Source organism: Mercurialis annua, linkage group LG3, assembly GCF_937616625.2.
Source record: "Mercurialis annua linkage group LG3, ddMerAnnu1.2, whole genome shotgun sequence".
Classification (NCBI taxonomy): Eukaryota; Viridiplantae; Streptophyta; class Magnoliopsida; order Malpighiales; family Euphorbiaceae; genus Mercurialis; species Mercurialis annua.
In genome coordinates, this window is record NC_065572.1 from 66,173,626 (window position 1) to 66,180,986 (window position 7,361).

Consider the following 7,361-nt stretch of genomic DNA (forward strand, 5'->3'; position numbering starts at 1 on the left):
TTCATATACTCTTCTTACTTACTTTAATCTTTTTTTTTTTTTTTTACATCTAGAATTGTATTCATAGTAGGAATACCGTGTTCGTCTTTTAATGCTGGTCAGCGCAAGGAATCGTCATTCCAATTTCTGTACTTCTTGCACTTTGATGTCAGTTATCACTGACAGCCTCACTTTTGATTTTTATCTCTTTGAACTTTTAGTTTCTTACTGCAATCCAATGGCAGTTCGTCTTAATGACGTCTTATTACTAAAGACGATAATCTTTGTCATTCAACATCTCCCTTTTATGACGACATTAGTCGTATTCATTTGTATTTACGATTTGCCGTTCTTAATTCTTTACTTTTGTAGTCTCTTCCACATGGCCGTCATCACGGTCTGGTTCTTATTTGTCATTATGTTGGGATTTTTATCCCATTATCCACTATTCTCTTTTTGTCTCGTCACTTTACTTCTCGTATGAAGATTCTTTCTTTATCGTCGTTAATCATGGTTATCCATGAGTTGAATCCTCAGGACATATCCTTATGAGGTCTTCAATTTTCTTGTAAAGCATGCTTAACCTTCTTCTTGCATCTTAATATCTCGTATACCTCTTTATTCGTTTGCATATCCATTGATCTATTTGCTTTTTCTTAAGCATGACGTACTATTCTTTGAAATTCTTCGTCTCTTCTTACCTCATATCGATCTGTTTCATCAATCTGGTCTTCAATCAGATAGGATTCTCATATTAGTCACTGACTTCTTATTTTAATAAGATAGTGCGTGACCAATACTCAGATAAGCTTTCTTTGCTTATAATCCCTAAATGAGGATCTTAATCCTTTTCCAATCATATACTTGCATCAGAATGTCCTCTGATGACATCGTTACTTGCTCCATATTTGATCTTTTTATTCATCATAATCTAACTTTTTCTTATCTATTCCTTCCTTCCAATTCTGAATCTTAATTGGCTCTCAGCTTTCAAATCATTTTCCTTTACTATCACGTAGTACTAAACTTATTTCTCATTACTATTCATGATCTTTCCATTTCACTTGTTATTCCTACTTCTATCTATATCGTAGATATACTTCTTCGTTACTTTCTTTAACTTCTTGTCCTTAGTTAACCAATAGGATTAATAGTCTAAATGCTATTATCCTATGGTACTCTTATTGCGTTCCTAATTCACGCTTTTATCATATTTCTTGATTATCTTCTATTGCATTCTTTGCTTTCCTCTTCTACGCACCTTATACATCGTATACTATTTGTTTTTAATATCCACAACATCAATCATTAATAGAGAGTTGTGGCCTTTTTCGTCTGAATTTCTCGATGTAGTGCGTTCTCAATCGTACATACATACCATCTTATCGTATTTGTACTATTATCATGGCCATCTGCAAAGCCGATCATATGCGGGTACTATTTCTATCGCATCTCGTATTCCTAATATTTCTTGTTTCGGCACTCTGAACGTCGATTACCAATTAAATAATGGGTCACAATTCTTTTGCCTGAATTATCGACGTAGTGCATTCTCCATTACTTACATATCGTCCTATTGTACCCTTACTGACACCTTAACTGTCAGTGGATCCTTTCATATGACTCTATCATATTTATCCCTTTTTGTTTCTATGCGTTGACGACTACATAGAATTTAATCCATCTGATCCTCTCGTCATCTTTCCACGTGACTTTCTCTTTTTCATTTCTCAATAACTCTTATCAAGTTCTTTGCGACATACGCAGGTTATCCGTACTTTCCTTAACTCTGTTTACTTTAACTAATTTCTTATTATCCATAATTTACTTTTGTATCTTTATACTTTATCATATACGTCATGTATCTTTGGCAATCCCTCGACCGTACGCAGGAAGTTAGTGGAATACTGTTCCACTGGTAGAATTCCTTGTGGAAAGGAGCGCATTTGCTTCCTAACCTGATCAGAGCCACTCGTGTCTGACCATTGGCTATCTCTGCTGTAATACCCCAATTATTTTAAGATAAATAAGTCGTGCCACGTGTCGTAATTTCCGATAAGTTAAGTTAAGAAGAATTTAATTTAATTTTATCGGGAGTTTAGAATAATGTTTAGAAAGCGGATTAGCGGGATTAAAGGAATTAATTTTGACAATTTGGATGTGGATACATTTTGGGGCTAAATTGTAAGTTTTGAAAAGTTTAGGGGCTAAAGTGCAAATTAGCCAATTAAGCCCGAAAATAGAGATTTGAGGATTTTAACGGAAATATTATATTTTGAGATAGTATTATTTATTGGATATGAATAATACGTATATGATTTAATAGAAAGATTAATTGAATAAGTTTTGGATTAAATTGAAACATTTAAAAAGTTTCAAGGACCAAAGTGTATTTTAACCAGGTTATATATAAGATAACCTTCAGAAGGAAGGATACAGATCCTTCATTTCATCTTCTTTTTCTTTCTTTCATTCTCTCGATCGTTCTATACGGTTCCGACGCTCGATCGCCGTTTCTCGTCCGTTTCTGACGTTTCTTAACTCGAATTGATCGTATTCCAGTGGTGTATCACGGTAAGCTTGACGTTTTATCGTTTGGACGGATATATTTTGAGTTATATCGATTCAAAGTTTTAGGCCACGAAACGATTTTATCGTTTTATCGATTATAGGATCGTTTTTGGATGTTTAGATGTTAGATTAAGCGTTTTGGATGAGTTAGGATCGTTTTTATATAGAAAGCACGTCGGATATCGGAAAGCTCGTCGAAAAGTTGAGCCAGGGTGAAAACCCGCTACTGTGCGATCGCACAGTGCTGTGCGAACGCACAGTCTTGAAGGACTGTGCGAACGCACAGTCATGTGTGCGAACGCACAGTCCACTGTGCGAACGCACAGTGAGACGTGCGCTCGCACAGTGTTTGGCCGATCGATATATTTTGGGTATTTGCTCGCCTACGCGTAGAATTATCGGAATTGATTAGTTTATCGGTTAACTATCGATTAGTAAACGAGTTACGTGTGTGTTTATATCTCGAGTCTAGAATGTCTATCGGGTTAGAGTCTCACTCGAGTCATGATTGTCTGATTCTTAGGTCCGACAAGGCAACCGGCTACTGGACAAGGAGCTTGACGGAGGTCGTGTAATAAAGTTTTTGGGGAAAAAGCAAGCAGTGAGTTTATATGTGTTTACTTTTGATGTATTGAAAATACATTGCTTTTAAACGTAAAATGATTTATATGAATTGCATAACACGAATTGTTATCGAAAATGCTTTGTAGGAAATACATGCATCATTATCTTGAAACCAGTATAGATCCGATGAAACATGCTTTCCTATTGGGCGGCAATAGGAACTACGTGATCACTAGTTAAGTTCAAGTTGTATACTCCTTCAGTTGTGTTTGAAAATGTTTTGTTTGTTTGAATACGAAATTCATATCGATCGATCGTTGGACTTTGAGATGGACAGTCACCTTGGTTGAACTATCCCGGGACTGTACCAAATGGTATTGGTTGATCTGGTTGAACTATCCCGCAACCTACCAGCAAGATTAAGATATATCGTTTTGTTTGAAAGAAAGAATTTGGTTTTGATAATTCGATGAATCAAGGATTAGGGTTTCAATCGGAAGTTATATTTGGATGCATATGAATGAATGATTTATTGCATTGTTTTGTTTTATAGAATACTCAACTGTAAACTTATGAACTCACTCAGTTTCGACTGACCCCGTTGTTATAATCATTTTTCAGGTATATAGTCTTTTGACGTGACAGGCTTCTATTCTTGCTTCAGAAGCCTGCTTAGAAGTATGTATAGAAAAAGTATGTATCAGTAGTGCTGCAGTAGACCAGTCCTAGATATGTATATAGTTTTGTCAAACGGTCTAATGTATATTTATACTCTGATGTTTGTAAACTTGAATGGTGTTACTGCGCTTTAAACCGTTTGTTGTTGGTGTGCGAAACAGGGCAATGCTAGATGTGGCATCGCATTGTAAGACCCTAGTCTCTATAGATGGTTTTCAGAAAATGTACATAGATGTTTAATATCTTATCGTTAAAAAAAGCTTTTCTGAAAACACTTACTTGTTTATATCGCAATAAGTTTGTAGTGGTTTTAGGCTTGCTACGGGTTTCGGAGCTACCACTCCCATTCCCTAGCGCCGGTCGCGGCTCGAGTTTCGAGGATGGAAATCGGGTCGTGACAATGTTGGTATCAGAGCAATGGTTTAGTTTCCTAGGCCATTGCCTTATGTTTTGTGTGTTATGTGATCCTAGGATTGACAATGCCTTTAGGTTAAGATAGGAACTACTGCAGCTATAGGATTCGAATTATGTCATTGAATTGTCTTCGTTTGTTTTCGCGCTTTCAACTCTTATCTATAGGATGTGAGTCTGTTATACGTGTGTGATCGATAGTATACTAGTGCATCCGTTTGCATATATGATTAGTTTTGCGCTTAGAAGTAAGAATATGTTTATCGTATGATTGTTGATCGGGGCGTTGTTTGCTTTGGTCAGGATGGCTGGCCAGAGACAAACTAGATCGCGTAGCGCTATGGCACGAGCAATAGCTGGAGAGGCTCAAGATGAGTCTTCTGTCCAGGGTGGACAGCAGGAACCGGCTGGAGCAGCTGGAGGAGGCAGAGGACAAGCTGCCAATGTGCAAGAACCAGTGCAGGCACCAGGAATGCCTCAACCAGTGAATTTTGGAGGATTTAATATGGAACAATTTTTAACTGGAATTGCGACTATGGCAACAACTCACGTGGAGAACCAGACTATGCAACGGGAGCAATTGCTGCAACAACAGCAACATCTAATCGGGAATGTGGATAGAGATATTACTTTGGCTTACATGCGTCTTAAGCCAACTGCATTCAACGGTACTGGAGATACGTTGGATTTTCTGGACGAAGTGGAGCGTAATGCTAGACGTCTCCAAGCTAATGAAAGGCATTCTATTATGATGATAGAAATGTCGTTGAAAGGACCAGCAAAGGATTGGTTTCAACGTGTTATTCAACCGACTATGGATCAGATGACATGGGCTGAGTTTGTTAATCGCTTTAGAGAGTCCTATCTACCGTACTCAGTAACTGAGCTGCATCGGGATCGATTACTGAATTTGGAAAAGGGAGATAGGTCGGTGCAGGAGTATGTTACGGATTTTACAAGATTGAGCCGTTTTGCACCAGACCTGAATGTGGATCCGGTTAGAGTGAATACGAGGTTCGTAAAGGGCTTAGGACCCGAGTTCGTGAGCTTGATGTCGAGTGTGACTAGGGATTTGGTTCAGCTGATTGATAGTGCTCAACAAATTGAGTCTACCCTGATTAGATACGGGAGACTTCCAGATCCCTCTGATCGAGTACCGACTGGAAATGAGAATGTGTATGTGGTGCAGAGTGCTCCAGTACAGCCTCATGATGGAAACTTCCCTAGACCTCAGCGTAATCGAGAACGTAAAAGAGCTAGATATGATTCACAAGCTAATACGTTTGGAGAAGGATATAGTGCAAGGACAACAAGTGATGCAGGAGTTGAACCTCCTATTTGTCAGACCTGTAACAAGAGGCATTACGGAGTGTGCCATCTTGTCTCAGGAGCGTGCTTTAATTGTGGTCAGTATGGTCACTTTGCTAGACATTGTCCGAGGCAGATACCTCAAGGCTCAATGACCACTGTGGTGCAACCTTCCTACAACCAACAGAGGACTGCATATCAGGCAACATCTGGATATGGTCAGACAGGAAGTACTTTTACTGGTCAGAGAGGCCGTGGTTATGGAAATCGTGGAGGAAGGAATGGTGGAGGTCGTGGTACTGGTCAGACTTCACAGGCTGGTGGGGGTCAGGCCAGAGTTTTTGCTTTGAATCCGCCAGAGGCGCAAGAGTTTGGCGATAATGTTCAAGGTATCTTTTATAACTCTTATGGACGTGTTAGTTTGTTTTGATAAGTATGTGGTTAAGATTTAAATTCGAGGACGAATTTATTTTAAGGTGGGGTGAATGTAATACCCCAATTATTTTAAGATAAATAAGTCGTGCCACGTGTCGTAATTTCCGATAAGTTAAGTTAAGAAGAATTTAATTTAATTTTATCGGGAGTTTAGAATAATGTTTAGAAAGCGGATTAGCGGGATTAAAGGAATTAATTTTGACAATTTGGATGTGGATACATTTTGGGGCTAAATTGTAAGTTTTGAAAAGTTTAGGGGCTAAAGTGCAAATTAGCCAATTAAGCCCGAAAATAGAGATTTGAGGATTTTAACGGAAATATTATATTTTGAGATAGTATTATTTATTGGATATGAATAATACGTATATGATTTAATAGAAAGATTAATTGAATAAGTTTTGGATTAAATTGAAACATTTAAAAAGTTTCAAGGACCAAAGTGTATTTTAACCAGGTTATATATAAGATAACCTTCAGAAGGAAGGATACAGATCCTTCATTTCATCTTCTTTTTCTTTCTTTCATTCTCTCGATCGTTCTATACGGTTCCGACGCTCGATCGCCGTTTCTCGTCCGTTTCTGACGTTTCTTAACTCGAATTGATCGTATTCCAGTGGTGTATCACGGTAAGCTTGACGTTTTATCGTTTGGACGGATATATTTTGAGTTATATCGATTCAAAGTTTTAGGCCACGAAACGATTTTATCGTTTTATCGATTATAGGATCGTTTTTGGATGTTTAGATGTTAGATTAAGCGTTTTGGATGAGTTAGGATCGTTTTTATATAGAAAGCACGTCGGATATCGGAAAGCTCGTCGAAAAGTTGAGCCAGGGTGAAAACCCGCTACTGTGCGATCGCACAGTGCTGTGCGAACGCACAGTCTTGAAGGACTGTGCGAACGCACAGTCATGTGTGCGAACGCACAGTCCACTGTGCGAACGCACAGTCCACTGTGCGAACGCACAGTGAGACGTGCGCTCGCACAGTGTTTGGCCGATCGATATATTTTGGGTATTTGCTCGCCTACGCGTAGAATTATCGGAATTGATTAGTTTATCGGTTAACTATCGATTAGTAAACGAGTTACGTGTGTGTTTATATCTCGAGTCTAGAATGTCTATCGGGTTAGAGTCTCACTCGAGTCATGATTGTCTGATTCTTAGGTCCGACAAGGCAACCGGCTACTGGACAAGGAGCTTGACGGAGGTCGTGTAATAAAGGTTTTGGGGAAAAAGCAAGCAGTGAGTTTATATGTGTTTACTTTTGATGTATTGAAAATACATTGCTTTTAAACGTAAAATGATTTATATGAATTGCATAACACGAATTGTTATCGAAAATGCTTTGTAGGAAATACATGCATCATTATCTTGAAACCAGTATAGATCCGATGAAACATGCTTTCCTATTGG